General features: G+C 48.2%; 20 non-coding genes across 20 annotated transcripts; all 20 read right to left on the bottom strand.

The window, feature by feature from the left end:
• Positions 1-7,277: 7,277 nt before the first annotated feature.
• Positions 7,278-7,396, bottom strand: LOC135591997 (5S ribosomal RNA). The gene has a single exon (XR_010478762.1). It is a non-coding gene; the product is annotated as a 5S ribosomal RNA (ribosomal RNA).
• A 1,181-nt stretch (positions 7,397-8,577) lies between these two features.
• On the bottom strand, positions 8,578-8,696 carry LOC135590410 (5S ribosomal RNA). Its single transcript, XR_010477817.1, has one exon. It is a non-coding gene; the product is annotated as a 5S ribosomal RNA (ribosomal RNA).
• Positions 8,697-9,240: 544 nt separating this feature from the next.
• On the bottom strand, positions 9,241-9,358 carry LOC135590156 (5S ribosomal RNA). The gene has a single exon (XR_010477562.1). It is a non-coding gene; the product is annotated as a 5S ribosomal RNA (ribosomal RNA).
• Positions 9,359-9,902: 544 nt separating this feature from the next.
• On the bottom strand, positions 9,903-10,021 carry LOC135592083 (5S ribosomal RNA). The gene has a single exon (XR_010478848.1). It is a non-coding gene; the product is annotated as a 5S ribosomal RNA (ribosomal RNA).
• A 544-nt stretch (positions 10,022-10,565) lies between these two features.
• On the bottom strand, positions 10,566-10,684 carry LOC135590843 (5S ribosomal RNA). Its single transcript, XR_010478248.1, has one exon. It is a non-coding gene; the product is annotated as a 5S ribosomal RNA (ribosomal RNA).
• Positions 10,685-11,228: 544 nt separating this feature from the next.
• On the bottom strand, positions 11,229-11,346 carry LOC135590155 (5S ribosomal RNA). The gene has a single exon (XR_010477561.1). It is a non-coding gene; the product is annotated as a 5S ribosomal RNA (ribosomal RNA).
• A 544-nt stretch (positions 11,347-11,890) lies between these two features.
• Positions 11,891-12,009, bottom strand: LOC135589534 (5S ribosomal RNA). Its single transcript, XR_010476942.1, has one exon. It is a non-coding gene; the product is annotated as a 5S ribosomal RNA (ribosomal RNA).
• A 544-nt stretch (positions 12,010-12,553) lies between these two features.
• LOC135589960 (5S ribosomal RNA) lies at positions 12,554-12,672 on the bottom strand. Its single transcript, XR_010477367.1, has one exon. It is a non-coding gene; the product is annotated as a 5S ribosomal RNA (ribosomal RNA).
• A 544-nt stretch (positions 12,673-13,216) lies between these two features.
• LOC135590829 (5S ribosomal RNA) lies at positions 13,217-13,335 on the bottom strand. The gene has a single exon (XR_010478234.1). It is a non-coding gene; the product is annotated as a 5S ribosomal RNA (ribosomal RNA).
• Positions 13,336-13,879: 544 nt separating this feature from the next.
• On the bottom strand, positions 13,880-13,998 carry LOC135590661 (5S ribosomal RNA). The gene has a single exon (XR_010478067.1). It is a non-coding gene; the product is annotated as a 5S ribosomal RNA (ribosomal RNA).
• A 544-nt stretch (positions 13,999-14,542) lies between these two features.
• Positions 14,543-14,661, bottom strand: LOC135590942 (5S ribosomal RNA). The gene has a single exon (XR_010478346.1). It is a non-coding gene; the product is annotated as a 5S ribosomal RNA (ribosomal RNA).
• A 544-nt stretch (positions 14,662-15,205) lies between these two features.
• Positions 15,206-15,324, bottom strand: LOC135590431 (5S ribosomal RNA). Its single transcript, XR_010477838.1, has one exon. It is a non-coding gene; the product is annotated as a 5S ribosomal RNA (ribosomal RNA).
• A 544-nt stretch (positions 15,325-15,868) lies between these two features.
• On the bottom strand, positions 15,869-15,987 carry LOC135589600 (5S ribosomal RNA). Its single transcript, XR_010477007.1, has one exon. It is a non-coding gene; the product is annotated as a 5S ribosomal RNA (ribosomal RNA).
• A 544-nt stretch (positions 15,988-16,531) lies between these two features.
• On the bottom strand, positions 16,532-16,650 carry LOC135592017 (5S ribosomal RNA). The gene has a single exon (XR_010478782.1). It is a non-coding gene; the product is annotated as a 5S ribosomal RNA (ribosomal RNA).
• A 544-nt stretch (positions 16,651-17,194) lies between these two features.
• Positions 17,195-17,313, bottom strand: LOC135592016 (5S ribosomal RNA). The gene has a single exon (XR_010478781.1). It is a non-coding gene; the product is annotated as a 5S ribosomal RNA (ribosomal RNA).
• A 544-nt stretch (positions 17,314-17,857) lies between these two features.
• Positions 17,858-17,976, bottom strand: LOC135590315 (5S ribosomal RNA). The gene has a single exon (XR_010477722.1). It is a non-coding gene; the product is annotated as a 5S ribosomal RNA (ribosomal RNA).
• Positions 17,977-18,520: 544 nt separating this feature from the next.
• LOC135589599 (5S ribosomal RNA) lies at positions 18,521-18,639 on the bottom strand. The gene has a single exon (XR_010477006.1). It is a non-coding gene; the product is annotated as a 5S ribosomal RNA (ribosomal RNA).
• Positions 18,640-19,183: 544 nt separating this feature from the next.
• Positions 19,184-19,302, bottom strand: LOC135589597 (5S ribosomal RNA). Its single transcript, XR_010477004.1, has one exon. It is a non-coding gene; the product is annotated as a 5S ribosomal RNA (ribosomal RNA).
• A 544-nt stretch (positions 19,303-19,846) lies between these two features.
• LOC135590345 (5S ribosomal RNA) lies at positions 19,847-19,965 on the bottom strand. Its single transcript, XR_010477753.1, has one exon. It is a non-coding gene; the product is annotated as a 5S ribosomal RNA (ribosomal RNA).
• Positions 19,966-20,509: 544 nt separating this feature from the next.
• LOC135592001 (5S ribosomal RNA) lies at positions 20,510-20,628 on the bottom strand. Its single transcript, XR_010478767.1, has one exon. It is a non-coding gene; the product is annotated as a 5S ribosomal RNA (ribosomal RNA).
• Positions 20,629-20,907: the final 279 nt, after the last annotated feature.

The raw sequence follows: 20,907 nt of genomic DNA, 5'->3' as shown, positions 1-20,907 counted from the left end.
TTCCTAAGAGTTGGGATCCTAAAGTCACCGCTATTCAAGAGGCAAAAGATCTGCGAAATTTCCCTCTTGAAGAACTAATCGGGTCACTAATGACCTATGAAATGACTTGTAAAGCTCATGAAGAGCAAGAAGACATCCTTCCAAAGAACAGGAAGGATATGGCACTCAAAACGTCAGAATGCCACTTGAGAGAAAACTCAAGTGATGAGGACTGTGATGATGACTTGACACTACTAACAAGAAAGTTTAAAAAGTTCTTTAAAAGAAACAAATTTAAGAATGATGCAAAAAATAAACTTGAACCCAAAAAGGACCAAGTGATCTGCTATGAATGCAAAAAGCCGGGACACTACAAAAGTGATTGTCCCCAAGTCAAGAAAAGAACAACAAAGAAGAAGGCGCTCCAAGCAACATGGGATGATTCGAGCGCATCTGAGGAAGAGGAGTCCAACACCGAGCAAGTTGCTCATTACGCCTTAATGGCCATCGAAGACGAGGTAACAAATTCAATAGATGCTGATTTATCTTTCGATGAATTATTAAATGCTTTCAATGATTTATTTGACGAATGCAAGAGTATAAGTAGAAAATATAAATTGCTGAAAAAGATGCATGATAGTCTTACCTGTGAGTTTGATAAGTTAAAAGTCGAACATCATGATAGTTTAAATTCATGTATCAAATGTCATGATTTAGAAACTATGCAAAAAGAAAACCTGCTACTCAAGGACACCTTGAAGAAATTCGAGGTTGGTAGCAAGTCATTAAACATGATCCTTGCAAACAAGGGTCACATTCCCAAAAGAAGTGGGATTGGATTTGTGAGGAGTCCTCACCGAAATCCAACTACCTTTGTAAAAGGCCCCATCTTACATGTTCAACACCAAACCAAGTGCAACTTTTGTTGCAAATCTGGACACAAGACACATTGTTGTCCATTCAAGAAAATAAGTCCAAACAAATTAATTTGGGTTCCTAAGGGAACCATGATAAACTCTATGCAACATGATAAGAAATGTAGATCTATTTATGAGGCACCCAAAAGCAAATGGGTACCTAAACATCATCCTTTCTTGTAGAAAACTAAACAATCGCAAGCTAGGAGCAAGAAATGGTACCTTGATAGTGGATGCTCAAGGCATATGACCGGAGATCCATCTCAATTCTCTAAGCTCACTAGCATAGACGAAGGATATGTCACCTTCGGAGACAACAACAAAGGTAAAATCATTGGCAAAGGAACCATAGGTAACAAATCCAACCTCTCTATTGAAGATGTTTTACTAGTTGATGGTTTAAAACATAACCTCTTGAGCATTAGTCAATTATGTGATAAAGGATATATTATAAGATTTGAATCTAATGCTTGTATCATTGAAAAACCACACAAAAATATATCTATGATTGCATTAAAACAAAACAACGTATACACTATTAACATCAATGACTTATGTGATGAAATGTGCCTTGCCGTTATGAATGAGGATGCTTGGCTATGGCATAGAAGATTAGGTCATGCTAGCATGAAACTAATCACTCAAGTATCATCTAGAGAACTTGTAAGAGGAATTCCTCATATCAAGTTCATCAAAGATAATGTATGCGATGCTTGCCAATTAGGTAAGCAAATTAAGGGTAGCTTCAAAGCTAAGAATCAAATAAGCACCTCTAGGCCCTTACAATTGATCCATATGGACTTGTTCGGACCAATCTCTACATCGAGTCTAGGAGGTAGCAAATACGCCTTTGTCATTATTGATGACTATAGCAGATATACATGGACCTACTTCTTAAAACAGAAAAATGAATGCTTTAGATATTTTACCAAGTTTTGTAAACTTGTTCAAAATGAAAAAGGATCTATGATTTCGTCAATTAGAAGTGATCATGGTGGAGAATTTCAAAACCATGACTTCCAAGAATTCTGTGAACTCAACGGATATAACCATAATTTCTCTACTCCAAGAAATCCTCAACAAAATGGGGTAGTAGAAAGAAAAAATCGAAATTTACAAGAAATGGCAAGAACAATGTTGAATGAACATAGCCTACCCAAATATTTTTGGGCCGAAGCTGTAAACACTGCATGCTATATTTTAAATAGAGTCCTAGTAAGACCCTTACTCACCAAAACTCCTTATGAGTTATGGAATAACAAAAAACCCAATGTCTCATATTTCAAAGTCTTTGGGTGTAAGTGTTTTATCTTGAATGAAAAGGATAACTTAGGAAAATTCGATGCTAAATCTGATGAAGGAATCTTTCTTGGTTATTCTTCGGTTTCTAAAGCTTTTCGCATCTTCAATAAAAGAACCTTAGTTATTGAAGAATCCATCCATGTTGTTTTCAATGAGATTTCAGAAATTAAGAAAAATGATCTTGATGATGATTTTGATTCCTTGAATTTAAACGAAACCCCGTCTCCAATTAACAACTTGGATGCATCCACTTCCGAAATATCCTTACCCAAGGATTGGAAGTATATAGATGCTCATCCTAAGGAGCTAATCCTAGGAGACACATCAAAGGGGGTTCAAACACGATCTTCTTTTAAAAACTTTTGTGCCAACGCCGCCTTTCTCTCCCAAATTGAACCCAAATGTGTTGATGAAGCCATGAAAGATGATTCATGGATTATCGCAATGCAAGATGAATTAAATCAATTTGAGAGAAATGAGGTGTGGACGCTTGTTCCTAGGCCAAATGACCATTTAGTTATTGGTACTAAATGGGTCTTTAGAAACAAGCAAGATGAAAATGGTATCGTGGTTAGAAACAAGGCTAGATTAGTGGCCAAAGGTTTCAACCAAGAAGAAGGTATCGATTACGAAGAAACCTTCGCACCTGTGGCTCGATTGGAAGCCATAAGGATGCTCCTTGCCTACGCCAGTTGCAATAATTTTAAGTTATTTCAAATGGATGTTAAAAGCGCTTTTCTAAATGGTTTCATTTCCGAAGAAGTTTATGTTGAACAACCCCCTGGATTTGAAAATAATGGCTACCCTAATCATGTGTTTAGACTAACTAAAGCTCTCTATGGTTTAAAACAAGCCCCAAGGGCTTGGTATGAGAGACTTAGTTCTTTTCTCATTGAAAATAATTTCATAAAAGGCAAGGTTGATACTACATTGTTTATCAAGAATTTTGAAAATAATTTTCTCATTGTTCAGATTTATGTTGATGATATCATCTTTGGCTCTACAAATGAATCTCTTTGTGAATCGTTTGGTAAAACTATGAGTCTTGAATTCGAAATGAGCTTAATGGGAGAATTAACATTCTTCTTAGGTTTACAAATCAAACAACTAAGCAATGGCATCTTTATTAGTCAAGCTAAATATGCCATGAATTTATTAAAAAGGTTTAATATGAACAACTCAAAGGCCAGTAACACTCCTATGTGCACCTCCACTAAATTAGAAATTGATGAAAGTGGAGAAAGCTTTGATCAAAAAACTTATAGGGGTATGATAGGAAGTTTACTTTACCTCACTGCAACCAGACCAGACATCATGTTCAGTGTAGGACTTTGTGCTAGATTTCAATCAAACCCTAAGATGTCTCATCTCAAAGCAGTTAAAAGAATATTTAGATATCTTAATGGTACCACAAATCTAGGATTATGGTACCCAAAATCAGAAAATTTTGAGTTAATTGCTTTTGCTGATGCTGACTTTGCTGGGTGTAGATTAGATAGAAAAAGCACATCAGGATCATGTCAATTTTTAGGACATGCCCTTGTTTCCTGGTCATCAAAGAAACAAAACTCAGTTGCACTATCAACAACCGAAGCTGAATATATTGCAGCAAGTGCATGCTGTGCACAAGTTGTATGGATGAAAAATACCTTAGAAGATTATAAAGTTTATCTCAGAAATATTCCAATTAAATGTGATAACACAAGTGCAATATGCTTAACCAAAAATCCTATACAACACTCAAGAACAAAACATATTGATATTAGACATCACTTTATACGAGATCATGTCACCAATCATGACGTAACCATAGAATTCATTGATACTAAACATCAACTAGCTGACATTTTTACAAAACCCCTATGTGAAGAACAATTTGATTACATAAGAAGAGAATTAGGAATGTTGAATTGTCCGAATACTTTAACTAGTTAAAATTATTTTTCGGATGTTATTACTATTACATGCCTTGACAAACGCTTGATCAAATAACATGTTGCAAATTATGTGACAAATATTTTTAACCAGATGCATGTAAGAGGTTCATTTTTCGGTTTGTATGCTAAAAATGGGATGTTCTTGTACACTCTTATGAAAACTCTTTGAAAAATGACTTTCCTCCGTCAAGCAAAAATAATAAAAAGATATATGTGTCATGACTTCCTTTATATGCTTGATAATGCTATCATGCTTTTTGTTGATGACAAAGGGGGAGAAACATATGAATTGATAAACACTATGTCATAGCTGAACTGCCATCATCATATCTATGTCATAGTTGCAAATACTTGAGTGATGCTATAAACAATGTTATGCCATCCTTGCATCACCAAGAGATATGTGAACATGTGCTATAGTTTGCATCATATCTTGATTTGATATCCTATTTTGTGAAGTAAATGCAAACTTGCTAGAAAATCTCAAATGTGTGCATCATGTAAAAATTCCTTCGTAGCTTTATATGTTTACATGATGAACAGTTACAAACACCATAATACAAACGTGATGATGAATGTCAAGCTTTGACATCATCCTTGAAGAGATACATCATGATAGGTATCATGATGGGAGTATTGATAAGTTTAACTGATCTAACTTATCAATACGTCACTTGAATTCTTAGTCTTGAATTCAAGGTTGACTTATCTCAACTATGGCATATAGACAGGGGGAGTTAAGGATAACTCCATTATCAATTGATTGTCATCATCAAAAAGGGGGAGATTGTTGAATCTCGGATTTTGATGATGAAGTCAATTGTCATTTGTTGTCTAATCTATGTGTTGAGATAAGTGTGCAGGATTAACTACGATAAGAGTAAGACAAGGAGCAGGTGTTGCGCCGGAGTCAAGATCATGAACACGTTGGGAGTTCGAGAGTTCGACGGAAGTTCGGACGGTCGTCGGAGGTTCAGCGAGGACAGATCCGAGAAGTCCAGAAGCTTGCCAAGCGAAGCTCGTCAGAACTCGCCAAGTGGATCGTCGCAAAGTCCAGGAGTATGCCGGATGTCCGCAGAAGGATCACCGAGGGTTATCGGTTGATCGACGGAAGTTGGCCGGAAACTCGCCGGAAGAAGCGATTGACGCATCGGAGCAAAGCTGCAGAAGTTGTCTTAGAGTTAATCGTAGTTAGCATGATGATTAAGCATGAAAATGGGAGGTGATCCCATTAGCTTAATCTTGGGGCAATTGGGCCCCTGAAAAGATTCAAAGTGGGCCGAATGGAGTGAACCATTCGGACCCTGATTGCACCAGGAGGTGCAACCGCCCCAGCCAGGAGGTGCAACCGCCTGGGCTGTGGGGTTGGGAGGTGCAACCGCCCCAGCCAGGAGGTGCAACCGCCTGGGCTGTGGGGTTGGGAGGTGCAACCGCCCCAACCAGGAGGTGCAACCGCCAGGGCTGCGAGGCTGGGAGGTGCAACCGCCCCAGCCGAGAGGTGCAACCGCCCAGAGCTCAGTCTACGAGCTAGACTGGGCGGTGCAACCTCCTCTGCCAAGAGGTAGCACCGCCAGAGCTCAAGTTTCGAGCTCTGCCAGGCGATGCAACCACCAAGCTCAGTCTTCGAGCTCTGGCAGAGAGGTGCATCAGCCTGAGCTCAGTCTCGAGCTCTGCCAGGTGATACAATCACCGAGCTCAGTCTTCGAGCTCTGGCAGAGAGGTGCATCAGCCTGAGCTCAGTTTGGAGCTCTGCCAGGTGATGCAACCACCGAGCTCAGTTTCGAGCTCTGCCAGGTGATGCAATCACCAAGCTCAGTCTTCGAGCTCTGCCAGGTGATGCAACCATCGAGCTCAGTCTTCGAGCTCTGGCAGAGAGAAGCAATCGCCTGAGCTCAGTCTTCGAGCTCTGCCAGGCGGTGCCACCTCTCCAGTCAAGAGGTGCAACCGCCTGATCCCAGAATTCTGGGATTTGATCGATTTGATCGTTTTGAGCTCCAAATTTGAACTGGGTTGGGGCCTATAAATACCCCACCCATTCAGCACTGAAGAGAAACAGATCCACACCGAATTCTTGATCTTTTCAGTGATTCTAAGAGCTCAAATTTGTGTAAAGTCCTAAAGTTCTCCTCCTTCTGTTCTTCAAGTCTTGAGTTGTAAAGAGAGGAGAGAAAGGATCTGTAAAGGTTGTCTCCTGAGCCTGTCAAAAGGAGAGAAACTGTAAAAGGGCAGTTAGCCTTCGCCCATTGAAGGAAGGCAGCTAGTTGACGTCGGCAACCTCGTCGGTGGAGGAAGCCAAAAGTGGAGTAGGTCAAGGCTGACCGAACCACTCTAAATCTCTGGTTTGCGTTTATTTTTGAGCACTTTATCATTACTGCAAACCTCCTCCATTACTACTGCTCTCTGCGCTTTCACGAACAAGTTCTAAGTGCTGTTCTTTCAGAATCTGCATTCAAACGTAAATCGTGTTTTCATACGATCTTCACACTGCAGTTTACGCTTACATTCGGACTCCATTTATAACTGCAAATTGCTTTCTACGTGAAACGCTTTTCAAGGTTCAAAACTGCTTTTAAACGCAAAACTACATTTAGACGTAAATCTGAGTTTAGACGTAAATCTGCGTTTAGACGTAAAACTACGTTTAGACGTAAATCTACGTTTAGACGTAAAACTGCGTTTAGACGTAAATCTGAGTTTAGACGTAAACTGCGCTTAGACGCAAAACTGCGCTTAGACGCAAACTGTGTTCAGACGCAAATTGCGCTTAGACGCAATCTGCGCTTAGACGCAAACTGCACTTAGATACAAACTGAGAATTAGCTTTTGCATCATAATAGTTTTTATTGAACGAACGCAGCTTTTGGTTTTTAATCGCTGTAAGATTTCCGCAGCACTAATTCACCCCCCCCCCTCTTAGTGCTCTCGATCCTAACACAACACGAGGACTTCCCAGGGGGTCACCCATCCTAGAACCATGTCTGGTCATTGTATGTTTTATGAAGAAATTTTTAGATGATGATTTCATTATTCTCCTGCTATATATATGTTAATGACATATTTATTGTTGGCCATAATGCTGGAAAAATTGAAAAGCTTAAAAGAGAGTTTTAAGTAAGTCTTTTGGCCGCTCGGGGCGCAAAAAGGAGTGCAACACGAGGACTTCCCAGGTGGTCACCCATCCTAGTACTACTCTCGCCCAAGCAAGCTTAACTTCGGAGTTCTAATGGGATCCGGTGCTTTAGTGCTGGTATGATCGCACTCGTTTTGTGTGCGTCGTCCCTCGCCTTTGTGCACGTCGCGGACGGCGCATCGACGACCGGAGCCCCGAAACCTCTCGAACGATCTCAGAATCGCCATTGTCGGATCCCTCCGATGCCCACGAGGCCGACCGCGTACCGGACACGGCAAGCGCGCGTCGAAACCATCGGGACTTTCTCCAATGAACTCGAAATCGCTATTGCGGCCTCATTACGGAAAGCTCTCTCCGAGCCCCACGAGACTGACTGCGTAGCGGTCACGGCAAATTCCGAGGCCCAAAACCATCGCCTCGGAGGTCGACGGGAGAGGTTTTGGCCGCTCGGGGCGCAAAAAGGAGTGCAACACGAGAACTTCCCAGGGGGTCACCCATCCTAGAACCATGTCTGGTCATTGTATGTTTTTTGAAGAAATTTTTAGATGATGATTTCATTATTCTCCTGCTATATATATGTTAATGACGTATTTATTGTTGGCCATAATGCTGGAAAAATTGAAAAGCTTAAAAGAGAGTTTTAAGTAAGTCTTTTGGCCGCTCGGGGCGCAAATAGGAGTGCAACACGAGGACTTCCCATGGGATCACCCATCCTAGTAATACTCTCGCCCAAGCGTGCGGTGCTTTAGTGCTGGTATGATCGAACTCGTTTTCTTTGCGTCGTCCCTCGCCTTTGTGCACGTCGCGGACGGCGCATCGACGACCGGAGCCCCGAAACCTCTCGAACGATCTCGGAATTGCCATTGTCGGATCCCTCCGATGCCCACGAGGCCGACCGCGTACCGGACACGGCAAGCGCGCGTCGAAACCATCGGGACTTTCTCGAACGAACTCGAAATCGCTATTGCGGCCCCATTCCGGAAAGCTCTCGCCGAGCCCCACGAGACTGACTGCGTAGCGTTCACGGCAAATTCCGAGGCCCAAAACCATCGCCTCAGAGGTCGACGGGAGAGGTTTTGGCCGCTCGGGGCGCAAAAAGGAGTGCAACACGAGAACTTCCCAGGGGGTCACCCATCCTAGAACCATGTCTGGTCATTGTATGTTTTATGAAGAAATTTTTAGATGATGATTTCATTATTCTCCTGCTATATATATGTTAATGACATATTTATTGTTGGCCATAATGCTGGAAAAATTGAAAAGCTTAAAAGAGAGTTTTAAGTAAGTCTTTTGGCCGCTCGGGGCGCAAAAAGGAGTGCAACACGAGGACTTCCCAGGTGGTCACACATCCTAGTACTACTCTCGCCCAAGCACGCTTAACTTCGGAGTTCTGATGGGATCCGATGCTTTAGTGCTGGTCTGATAGCACTCTTTTTGTTTGCGTCGACCCTCGCCTTTGTTCACGTCGCGGACGACGCATCGACGACCGGAGCCCCGAAACCTCTCGAACGATCTCGGAATCGCCATTGTCGGATCCCTCCGATGCCCACGAGGCCGACCGCGTACCGGACACGGCAAGCGCGCGCCGAAACCATCGGGACTTTCTCGAACGAACTCGGAATCGCTATTGCGGCCCCATTCCGGAAAGCTCTCTCCGAGCCCCACGAGACTGACTGCGTAGCGGTCACGGCAAATTCCGAGGCCCAAAACCATCGCCTCGGAGGTCGACGGGAGAGGTTTTGGCCGCTCGTGGCGCAAAAGGGAGTGCAACACGAGGACTTCCCAGGGGGTCACCCATCCTAGAACCATGTCTGGTCATTGTATGTTTTATGAAGAAATTTTTAGATGATGATTTCATTATTCTCCTGCTATATATATGTTAATGACATATTTATTGTTGGCCATAATGCTGGAAAAATTGAAAAGCTTAAAAGAGAGTTTTAAGTAAGTCTTTTGGCCGCTCGGGGCGCAAAAAGGAGTGCAACACGAGGACTTCCCAGGTGGTCACCCATCCTAGTACTACTCTCGCCCAAGCAAGTTAACTTCGGAGTTCTAATGGGATCCGGTGCTTTAGTGCTGGTATGATCGCACTCGTTTTGTGTGCGTCGTCCCTCGCCTTTGTGCACATCGCGGACGGCGCATCGACGACCGGAGCCCCGAAACCTCTCGAACGATCTCGGAATCGCCATTGTCGGATCCCTCCGATGCCCACGAGGCCGACCGCGTACCGGACACGGCAAGCAAGCGCCGAAACCATCGGGACTTTCTCGAACGAACTCGGAATCGCTATTGCGGCCCCATTCCGGAAAGCTCTCTCCGAGCCCCACGAGACTGACTGCGTAGCGGTCACGGCAAATTCCGAGGCCCAAAACCATCGCCTCGGAGGTCGACGGGAGAGGTTTTGGCCGCTCGGGGCGCAAAAGGGACTGCAACACGAGGACTTCCCAGGGGGTCACCCATCCTAGAACCATGTCTGGTCATTGTATGTTTTATGAAGAAATTTTTAGATGATGATTTCATTATTCTCCTGCTATATATATGTTAATGACATATTTATTGTTGGCCATAATGCTGGAAAAATTGAAAAGCTTAAAAGAGAGTTTTAAGTAAGTCTTTTGGCCGCTCGGGGCGCAAAAAGGAGTGCAACACGAGGAAATCCCAGGGGGTCACCCATCCTAGTACTAATCTCGCCCAAGCACGCTTAACTTCGGAGTTCTGATGGGATCCGGTGCTTTAGTGCTGGTATGATCGCACTCGTTTTATATGCGTCGTCCCTCGCCTTTGTGCACGTCGCGGACGGCGCATCGACGACCGGAGCCCCGAAACCTCTCGAACGATCTCGGAATCGCCATTGTCGGATCCCTCCGATGCCCACGAGGCCGACCGCGTACCGGACACGGCAAGCGCGCGCCGAAACCATCGGGACTTTCTCGAACGAACTCGGAATCGCTATTGCGGCCCCATTCCGGAAAGCTCTCTCCGTGCCCCACGAGACTGACTGCGTAGCGGTCACGGCAAATTCCGAGGCCCAAAACCATCGCCTCGGAGGTCGACGGGAGAGGTTTTGGCCGCTCGGGGCGCAAAAAGGAGTGCAACACGAGGACTTCCCAGGGGGTCACCCATCCTAGAACCATGTCTGGTCATTGTATGTTTTATGAAGAAATTTTTAGATGATGATTTCATTATTCTCCTGCTATATATATGTTAATGACATATTTATTGTTGGCCATAATGCTGGAAAAATTGAAAAGCTTAAAAGAGAGTTTTAAGTAAGTCTTTTGGCCGCTCGGGGCACAAAAAGGAATGCAACAGGAGGACTTCCCAGGGGGTCACCCATCCTAGTACTACTCTCGCCCAAGCACGCATAACTTCGGAGTTTTGATGGGATCCGGTGCTTTAGTGCTGGTATGATCGCACTATTTTTGTGTACGTCGTCCCTCGCCTTTGTGCACGTCGCGGACGGCGCATCGACGACCGGAGCCCCGAAACCTCTCGAACGATCTTGGAATCGCCATTGTCGGATCCCTCCGATGCCCACGAGGCCGACCGCGTACCGGACACGGCAAGCGCGCGCCGAAACCATCGGTACTTTCTCGAACGAACTCGGAATCGCTATTGCGGCCCCATTCCGGAAAGCTCTCTCCGAGCCCCACGAGACTGACTGCGTAGCGGTCACGGCAAATTCCGAGGCCCAAAACCATCGCCTCGGAGGTCGACGGGAGAGGTTTTGGCCGCTCGTGGCGCAAAAGGGAGTGCAACACGAGGACTTCCCAGGGGGTCACCCATCCTAGAACCATGTCTGGTCATTGTATGTTTTATGAAGAAATTTTTAGATGATTATTTCATTATTCTCCTGCTATATATATGTTAATGACATATTTATTGTTGGCCATAATGCTGGAAAAATTGAAAAGCTTAAAAGAGAGTTTTAAGTAAGTCTTTTGGCCGCTCGGGGCGCAAAAAGGAGTGCAACACGAGGACTTCCCAGGTGGTCACCCATCCTAGTACTACTCTCGCCCAAGCAAGTTAACTTCGGAGTTCTAATGGGATCCGGTGCTTTAGTGCTGGTATGATCGCACTCGTTTTTTGTGCGTCGTCCCTCGCCTTTGTGCACGTCGCGGACGGCGCATCGACGACCGGAGCCCCGAAACCTCTCGAACGATCTCGGAATCGCCATTGTCGGATCCCTCCGATGCCCACGAGGCCGACCGCGTACCGGACACGGCAAGCGCGCGCCGAAACCATCGGGACTTTCTCGAACGAACTCGGAATCGCTATTGCGGCCCCATTCCGGAAAGCTCTCTCCGAGCCCCACGAAACTGACAGCGTAGCGGTCACGGCAAATTCCGAGGCCCAAAACCATCGCCTCGGAGGTCGACGGGAGAGGTTTTGGCCGCTCGGGGCGCAGAAAGGAGTGCAACACGAGGACTTCCCAGGGGGTCACCCATCCTAGAACCATGTCTGGTCATTGTATGTTTTATGAAGAAATTTTTAGATGATGATTTCATTATTCTCCTGCTATATATATGTTAATGACATATTTATTGTTGGCCATAATGCTGGAAAAATTGAAAAGCTTAAAAGAGAGTTTTAAGTAAGTCTTGTGGCCGCTCGGGGCGCAAAAAGGAGTGCAACACGAGGGCTTCGCAGGGGGTCACCCATCCTAGTACTACTCTCGCCCAAGCAAGCTTAACTTCGGAGTTCTGATGGGATCCGGTGCTATAGTGCTGGTATGATCGCACTCGTTTTGTGTGCGTCGTCCCTCGCCTATGTGCACGTCGCGGACGGCGCATCGACGACCGGAGCCCCGAAACCTCTCGAACGATCTCGGAATCGCCATTGTCGGATCCCTCCGATGCCCACGAGGCCGACCGCGTACCGGACACGACAAGCGCGCGCCGAAACCATCGGGACTTTCTCGAACGAACTCGGAATCGCTATTGCGGCCCCATTCCGGAAAGCTCTCTCCGAGCCCCACGAGACTGACTACGTAGCGGTCACGGCAAATTCCGAGGCCCAAAACCATCGCCTCGGAGGTCGTCGGGAGAGGTTTTGGCCGCTCGGGGCGCAGAAAGGAGTGCAACACGAAGACTTCCCAGGGGGTCACCCATCCTAGAACCATGTCTGGTCATTGTATGTTTTATGAAGAAATTTTTAGATGATGATTTCATTATTCTCCTGCTATATATATGTTAATGACATATTTATTGTTGGCCATAATGCTGGAAAAATTGAAAAGCTTAAAAGAGAGTTTTAAGTAAGTCTTTTGGCCGCTCGGGGCGCAAAAAGGAGTGCAACACGAGGACTTCGCAGGGGGTCACCCATCCTAGTACTACTCTCGCCCAAGCAAGCTTAACATCGGAGTTCTGATGGGATCCGGTGCTATAGTGCTGGTATGATCGCACTCGTTTTGTGTGCGTCGTCCCTCGCCTATGTGCACGTCGCGGACGGCGCATCGACGACCGGAGCCCCGAAACCTCTCGAACGATCTCGTAATCGCCATTGTCGGATCCCTCCGATGCCCACGAGGCCGACCGCGTACCGGACACGGCAAGCGCGCGCCGAAACCATCGGGACTTTCTCGAACGAACTCGGAATCGCTATTGCGGCCCCATTCCGGAAAGCTCTCTCCAAGCCCCACGAGACTGACTGCGTAGCGGTCACGGCAAATTCCGAGGCCCAAAACCATCGCCTCGGAGGTCGACGGGAAAGGTTTTGGCCGCTCGGGGCGCAAAAAGGAGTGCAACACGAAGACTTCCCAGGGGGTCACCCATCCTAGAACCATGTCTGGTCATTGTATGTTTTATGAAGAAATTTTTAGATGATGATTTCATTATTCTCCTGCTATATATATGTTAATGACATATTTATTGTTGGCCATAATGCTGGAAAAATTGAAAAGCTTAAAAGAGAGTTTTAAGTAAGTCTTTTGGCCGCTCGGGGCGCAAAAAGGAGTGCTACACGAGGACATCCCAGGGGGTCACCCATCCTAGTACTAATCTCGCCCAACCACGCTTAACTTTGGAGTTCTAATGGGATCCGGTGCTTTAGTGCTGGTATGATCGCACTCGTTTTGTGTGCATCGTCCCTCGCCTTTGTGCACGTCGCGGACGGCGCATCGACGACCGGAGCCCCGAAACCTCTCGAACGATCTCGGAATCGCCATTGTCGGATCCCTCCGATGCCCACGAGGCCGACCGCGTACCGGACACGGCAAGCGCGCGCCGAAACCATCGGGACTTTCTCGAACGAACTCGGAATCGCTATTGCGGCCCCATTCCGGAAAGCTCTCTCCGAGCCCCACGAAACTGACAGCGTAGCGGTCACGGCAAATTCCGAGGCCCAAAACCATCGCCTCGGAGGTCGACGGGAGAGGTTTTGGCCGCTCGGGGCGCAAAAAGGAGTGCAACACGAGGACTTCCCAGGGGGTCACCCATCCTAAAACCATGTCTGGTCATTGTATGTTTTATGAAGAAATTTTTAGATGATGATTTCATTATTCTCCTGCTATATATATGTTAATGACATATTTATTGTTGGCCATAATGCTGGAAAAATTGAAAAGCTTAAAAGAGAGTTTTAAGTAAGTCTTTTGGCCGCTCGGGGCGCAAAAAGGAGTGCAACACGAGGACTTCCCAGGGGGTCACCCATCCTAGTACTACTCTCGCCCAAGCAGGCTTAACTTCGGAGTTATGATGGGATCCGATGCTTTAGTGCTGGTATGATCGCACTTGTTTTGTGTGCGTCGTCCCTCGCCTTTGTGCACGTCGCGGACGGCGCATCGACGACCGGAGCCCCGAAACCTCTCGAACGATCTTGGAATCGCCATTGTCGGATCCCTCCGATGCCCACGAGGCCGACCGCGTACCGGACACGGCAAGCGCGCGCCGAAACCATCAGGACTTTCTCGAACGAACTCGGAATCGCTATTGCGGCCCCATTCCGGGAAGCTGTCTCCGAGCCCCACGAGACTGACTGCGTAGCGGTCATGGCAAATTCCGAGGCCCAAAACCATCGCCTCGGAGGTCGACGGGAGAGGTTTTGGCCGCTCGGCGCGCAAAAAGGAGTGCAACACGAAGACTTCCCAGGGGGTCACCCATCCTAGAACCATGTCTGGTCATTGTATGTTTTATGAAGAAATTTTTAGATGATGATTTCATTATTCTCCTGCTATATATATGTTAATGACATATTTATTGTTGGCCATAATGCTGGAAAAATTGAAAAGCTTAAAAGAGAGTTTTAAGTAAGTCTTTTGGCCGCTCGGGGCGCAAAAAGGAGTGCAACACGAGGACTTCCCAGGGGGTCACCAATCCTATTACTACTCTCGCCCAAGCAGGCTTAACTTCGGAGTTATGATGGGATCCGGTGCTTTAGTGCTGGTATGATCGCACTCGTTTTGTGTGCATCGTCCCTCGCCTATGTGCACGTCGCGGACGGCGCATCGTCGACCGGATCTCCGAAACCTCTCGAACGATCTCGTAATCGCCATTGTCGGATCCCTCCGATGCCCACGAGGCCGACCGCGTACCGGACACGGCAAGCGCGCGCCGAAACCATCGGGACTTTCTCGAACGAACTCGGAATCGCTATTGCGGCCCCATTCCGGAAAGCTCTCTCCGAGCCCCACGAGACTGACTGCGTAGCAGTCACGGCAAATTCCGAGGCCCAAAACCATCGCCTCGGAGGTCGACGGGAGAGGTTTTGGCCGCTCGGGGCGCAGAAAGGAGTGCAACACGAGGACTTCCCAGGGGGTCACCCATCCTAGAACCATGTCTGGTCATTGTATGTTTTATGAAGAAATTTTTAGATGATGATTTCATTATTCTCCTGCTATATATATGTTAATGACATATTTATTGTTGGCCATAATGCTGGAAAAATTGAAAAGCTTAAAAGAGAGTTTTAAGTAAGTCTTTTGGCCGCTCGGGGCGCAAAAAGGAGTGCAACCCGAGGACTTCCCAGGGGGTCACCCATCCTAGTACTACTCTCGCCCAAGCACGCATAACTTCGGAGTTTTGATGGGATCCGGTGCTTTAGTGCTGGTATGATCGCACTATTTTTGTGTACGTCGTCCCTCGCCTTTGTGCACGTCGCGGACGGCGCATCGACGACCGGAGCCCCGAAACCTCTCGAACGATCTTGGAATCGCCATTGTCGGATCCCTCCGATGCCCACGAGGCCGACCGCGTACCGGACACGGCAAGCGCGCGCCGAAACCATCGGTACTTTCTCGAACGAACTCGGAATCGCTATTGCGGCCCCATTCCGGAAAGCTCTCTCCGAGCCCCACGAGACTGACTGCGTAGCGGTCACGGCAAATTCCGAGGCCCAAAACCATCGCCTCGGAGGTCGACGGGAGAGGTTTTGGCCGCTCGTGGCGCAAAAGGGAGTGCAACACGAGGACTTCCCAGGGGGTCACCCATCCTAGAACCATGTCTGGTCATTGTATGTTTTATGAAGAAATTTTTAGATGATTATTTCATTATTCTCCTGCTATATATATGTTAATGACATATTTATTGTTGGCCATAATGCTGGAAAAATTGAAAAGCTTAAAAGAGAGTTTTAAGTAAGTCTTTTGGCCGCTCGGGGCGCAAAAAGGAGTGCAACACGAGGACTACCCAGGGGGTCACCCATCCTAGTACTACTCTCGCCCAAGCAGGCTTAACTTCGGAGTTCTGATGGGATCCGGTGCTTTAGTGCTGGTATGATCGCACTCGTTTTGTGTGCGTCGTCCCTCGCCTTTGTGCACGTCGCGGACGGCGCATCGACGACCGGAGCCCCGAAACCTCTCGAACGATCTTGGAATCGCCATTGTCGGATCCCTCCGATGCCCACGAGGCCGACCGCGTACCGGACACGGCAAGCGCGCGCCGAAACCATCGGGACTTTCTCGAACGAACTCGGAATCGCTATTGCGGCCCCATTCCGGAAAGCTCTCTCCGAGCCCCACGAGACTGACTGCGTAGCGGTCACGGCAAATTCCGAGGCCCAAAACCATCGCCTCGGAGGTCGACGGGAGAGGTTTTGGCCGCTCGGGGCGCAAAAAGGAGTGCAACACGAGGACTTCCCAGGGGGTCACCCATCCTAGAACCATGTCTGGTCATTGTATGTTTTATGAAGAAATTTTTAGATGATGATTTCATTATTTTCCTGCTATATATATGTTAATGACATATTTATTGTTGGCCATAATGCTGGAAAAATTGAAAAGCTTAAAAGAGAGTTTTAAGTAAGTCTTTTGGCCGCTCGGGGCGCAAAAAGGAGTGCAACACGAGGACTTCCCAGGGGGTCACCCATCCTAGTACTACTCTCGCCCAAGCAAGCTTAACTTCGGAGTTCTAATGGGATCCGGTGCTTTAGTGCTGGTATGATCGCACTCATTTTGTGTGCGTCGTCCCTCGCCTTTGTGCACGTCGCGGACGGCGCATCGACGACCGGAGCCCCGAAACCTCTCGAACGATCTCGGAATCGCCATTGTCGGATCCCTCCGATGCCCACGAGGCCGACCGCGTACCGGACACGGCAAGCGCGCGCCGAAACCATCGGGACTTTCTCGAACGAACTCGGAATCGCTATTGCGGCCCCATTCCGGAAAGCACTCTCCGAGCCCCACGAGACTGACTGCGTAGCGGTCACGGCAAATTCCGAGGCCCAAAACCATCGCCTCGGAGGTCGTCGGGAGAGGTTTTGGCCGCTCGGGGCGCAAAAAGGAATGCAACACGAGGACTTCCCAGGGGGTCACCCATCCTAGAACCATGTCTGGTCATTGTATGTTTTATGAAGAAATTTTTAGATGATGATTTCATTATTCTCCTGCTATATATATGTTAATGACATATTTATTGTTAGCCATAATGCTGGAAAAATTGAAAAGCTTAAAAGAGAGTTTTAAGTAAGTCTTTTGGCCGCTCGGGGCGCAAAATGGAGTGCAACACGAGGACTTCCCAGGGGGTCACCCATCCTAGTACTACTCTCGCCCAAGCAAGCTTAACTTCGGAGTTCTAATGGGATCCGGTGCTTTAGTGCTGGTATGATCGCACTCATTTTGTGTGCGTCGTCCCTCGCCTTTGTGCACGTCGCGGACGGCGCATCGACGACCGGAGCCCCGAAACCTCTCGAACGATCTCGGAATCGCCATTGTCGGATCCCTCCGATGCCCACGAGGCCGACCGCGTACCGGACACGGCAAGCGCGCGCCGAAACCATCGGGACTTTCTCGAACGAACTCGGAATCGCTATTGCGGCCCCATTCCTGAAAGCACTCTCCGAGCCCCACGAGACTGACTGCGTAGCGGTCACGGCAAATTCCGAGGCCCAAAACCATCGCCTCGGAGGTCGTCGGGAGAGGTTTTGGCCGCTCGGGGCGCAAAAAGGAATGCAACACGAGGACTTCCCAGGGGGTCACCCATCCTAGAACCATGTCTGGTCATTGTATGTTTTATGAAGAAATTTTTAGATGATGATTTCATTATTCTCCAGCTATATATATGTTAATGACATATTTATTGTTAGCCATAATGCTGGAAAAATTGAAAAGCTTAAAAGAGAGTTTTAAGTAAGTCTTTTGGCCGCTCGGGGCGCAAAAAGGAGTGCAACACGAGGACTTCCCAGGGGGTCACCCATCCTAGTACTACTCTCGCCCAAGCAGGATTAACTTCGGAGTTCTGATGGGATCCGGTGCTTTAGTGCTGGTATGATCGCATTGGTTTTGTGTGCGTCGTCCCTCGCCTTTGTGCACGTCGCGGACGGCGCATCGACGACCGGAGCCCCGAAACCTCTCGAACGATCTTGGAATCGCCATTGTCGGATCCCTCCGATGCCCACGAGGCCGACCGCGTACCGGACACGGCAAGCGCACGCCGAAACCATCGGGACTTTCTCGAACGAACTCGGAATCGCTATTGCGGCCCCATTCCGGAAAGCTCTCTCCGAGCCCCACGAGACTGACTGCGTAGCGGTCACGGCAAATTCCGAGGCCCAAAACCATCGCCTCGGAGGTCGACGGGAGAGGTTTTGGCCGCTCGGGGCGCAAAAAGGAGTGCAACACGAGGACTTCCCAGGGGGTCACCCATCCTAGAACCATGTCTGGTCATTGTATGTTTTATGAAGAAATTTTTAGATGATGATTTCATTATTCTCCTGCTATATATATGTTAATGACATATTTATTGTTAGCCATAATGCTGGAAAAATTGAAAAGCTTAAAAGAGAGTTTTAAGTAAGTCTTTTGGCCGCTCGGGGCGCAAAAAGGAGTGCAACACGAGGACTACCCAGGGGGTCACCCATCCTAGTACTACTCTCGCCCAAGCAGGCTTAACTTCGGAGTTCTGATGGGATCCGGTGCTTTAGTGCTGGTATGATCGCACTCGTTTTGTATGCGTCGTCCCTCGCCTTTGTGCACGTCGCGGACGGCGCATCGACGACCGGAGCCCCGAAACCTCTCGAACGATCTCGGAATCGCCATTGTCGGATCCCTCCGATGCCCACGAGGCCGACCGCGTACCGGACACGGCAAGCGCGCGCCGAAACCATCGGGACTTTCTCGAACGAACTCGGAATCGCTATTGCGGCCCCATTCCGGAAAGCTCTCTCCGAGCCCCACGAGACTGACTGCGTAGCGGTCACGGCAAATTCCGAGGCCCAAAACCATCGCCTCGGAGGTCGACGGGAGAGGTTTTGGCCGCTCGGGGCGCAAAAAGGAGTGCAACACGAGGACTTCCCAGGGGGTCACCCATCCTAGAACCATGACTGGTCATTGTATGTTTTATGAAGAAATTTTTAGATGATGATTTCATTATTCTCCTGCTATATATATGTTAATGACATATTTATTGTTAGCCATAATGCTGGAAAAATTGAAAAGCTTAAAAGAGAGTTTTAAGTAAGTCTTTTGGCCGCTCGGGGCGAAAAAAGGAGTGCAACACGAGGACTACCCAGGGGGTCACCCATCCTAGTACTACTCTCGCCCAAGCAGGCTTAACTTCGGAGTTCTGATGGGATCCGGTGCTTTAGTGCTGGTATGATCGCACTCGTTTTGTGTGCGTCGTCCCTCGCCTTTGTGCACGTCGCGGACGGCGCATCGACGACCGGAGCCCCGAAACCTCTCGAACGATCTTGGAATCGCCATTGTCGGATCCCTCCGATGCCCACGAGGCCGACCGCGTACCGGACACGGCAAGCGCGCGCCGAAACCATCGGGACTTTCTCGAACGAACTCGGAATCGCTATTGCGGCCCCATTCCGGAAAGCTCTCTCCGAGCCCCACGAGACTGACTGCGTAGCGGTCACGGCAAATTCCGAGGCCCAAAACCATCGCCTCGGAGGTCGACGGGAGAGGTTTTGGCCGCTCGGGGCGCAAAAAGGAGTGCAACACGAGGACTTCCCAGGGGGTCACCCATCCTAGAACCATGTCTGGTCATTGTATGTTTTATGAAGAAATTTTTAGATGATGATTTCATTATTCTCCTGCTATATATATGTTAATGACATATTTATTGTTGTCCATAATGCTGGAAAAATTGAAAAGCTTAAAAGAGAGTTTTAAGTAAGTCTTTTGGCCGCTCGGGGCGCAAAAAGGAGTGCAACACGAGGACTTCCCAGGGGGTCACCCATCCTAGTACTACTCTCGCCCAAGCAAGCTTAACTTCATAGTTCTGATGGGATCCGGTGCTATAGTGCTGGTATGATCGCACTCGTTTTGTTTGCGTCGTCCCTCGCCTATGTGCACGTCGCGGACGGCGCATCGACGACCGGAGCCCCGAAACCTCTCGAACGATCTCGTAATCGCCATTGTCGGATCCCTCCGATGCCCACGAGGCCGACCGCGTACCGGACACGGCAAGCGCGCGCCGAAACCATCGGGACTTTCTCGAACGAACTCGGAATCGCTATTGCGGCCCCATTCCGGAAAGCTCTCTCCGAGCCCCACGAGACTGACAGCGTAGCGGTCACGGCAAATTCCGAGGCCCAAAACCATCGCCTCGGAGGTCGTCGGGAGAGGTTTTGGCCGCTCGGGGCGCAAAAAGGAGTGCAACACGAGGACTTCCCAGGGGGTCACCCATCCTAGAACCATGTCTGGTCATTGTATGTTTTATGAAGAAATTTTTAGATGATGATTTCATTATTCTCCTGCTATATATATGTTAATGACATATTTATTGTTAGCCATAATGCTGGAAAAATTGAAAAGCTTAAAAGAGAGTTTTAAGTAAGTCTTTTGGCCGCTCGGGGCGCAAAAAGGAGTGCAACACGAGGACTTCCAAGGGGGTCACCCATCCTAGTACTACTCTCGCCCAAGCACGCTTAACTTCGGAGTTCTGATGGGATCCGGTGCTTTAGTGCTGGTATGATCGCACTAGTTTTGTGTGCGTCGTCCCTCGCCTTTGTGCACGTCGCGGACGGCGCATCGACGACCGGAGCCCCGAAACCTCTCGAACGATCTCGGAATCGCCATTGTCGGATCCCTCCGATGCCCACGAGGCCGACCGCGTACCGGACACGGCAAGCGCGCGCCGAAACCATCGGGACTTTCTCGAACGAACTCGGAATCGCTATTGCGGCCCCATTCCGGAAAGCTCTCTCTGAGCCCCACGAGACTGACTGCGTAGCGGTCACCGCAAATTCCGAGGCCCAAAAC

Source organism: Musa acuminata, chromosome BXJ1-8, assembly GCF_036884655.1.
Source record: "Musa acuminata AAA Group cultivar baxijiao chromosome BXJ1-8, Cavendish_Baxijiao_AAA, whole genome shotgun sequence".
Lineage (NCBI taxonomy): Eukaryota > Viridiplantae > Streptophyta > Magnoliopsida > Zingiberales > Musaceae > Musa > Musa acuminata.
Note: the sequence above shows the minus strand (reverse complement) of the source record. Positions and strands in the feature narration are given on the sequence as shown.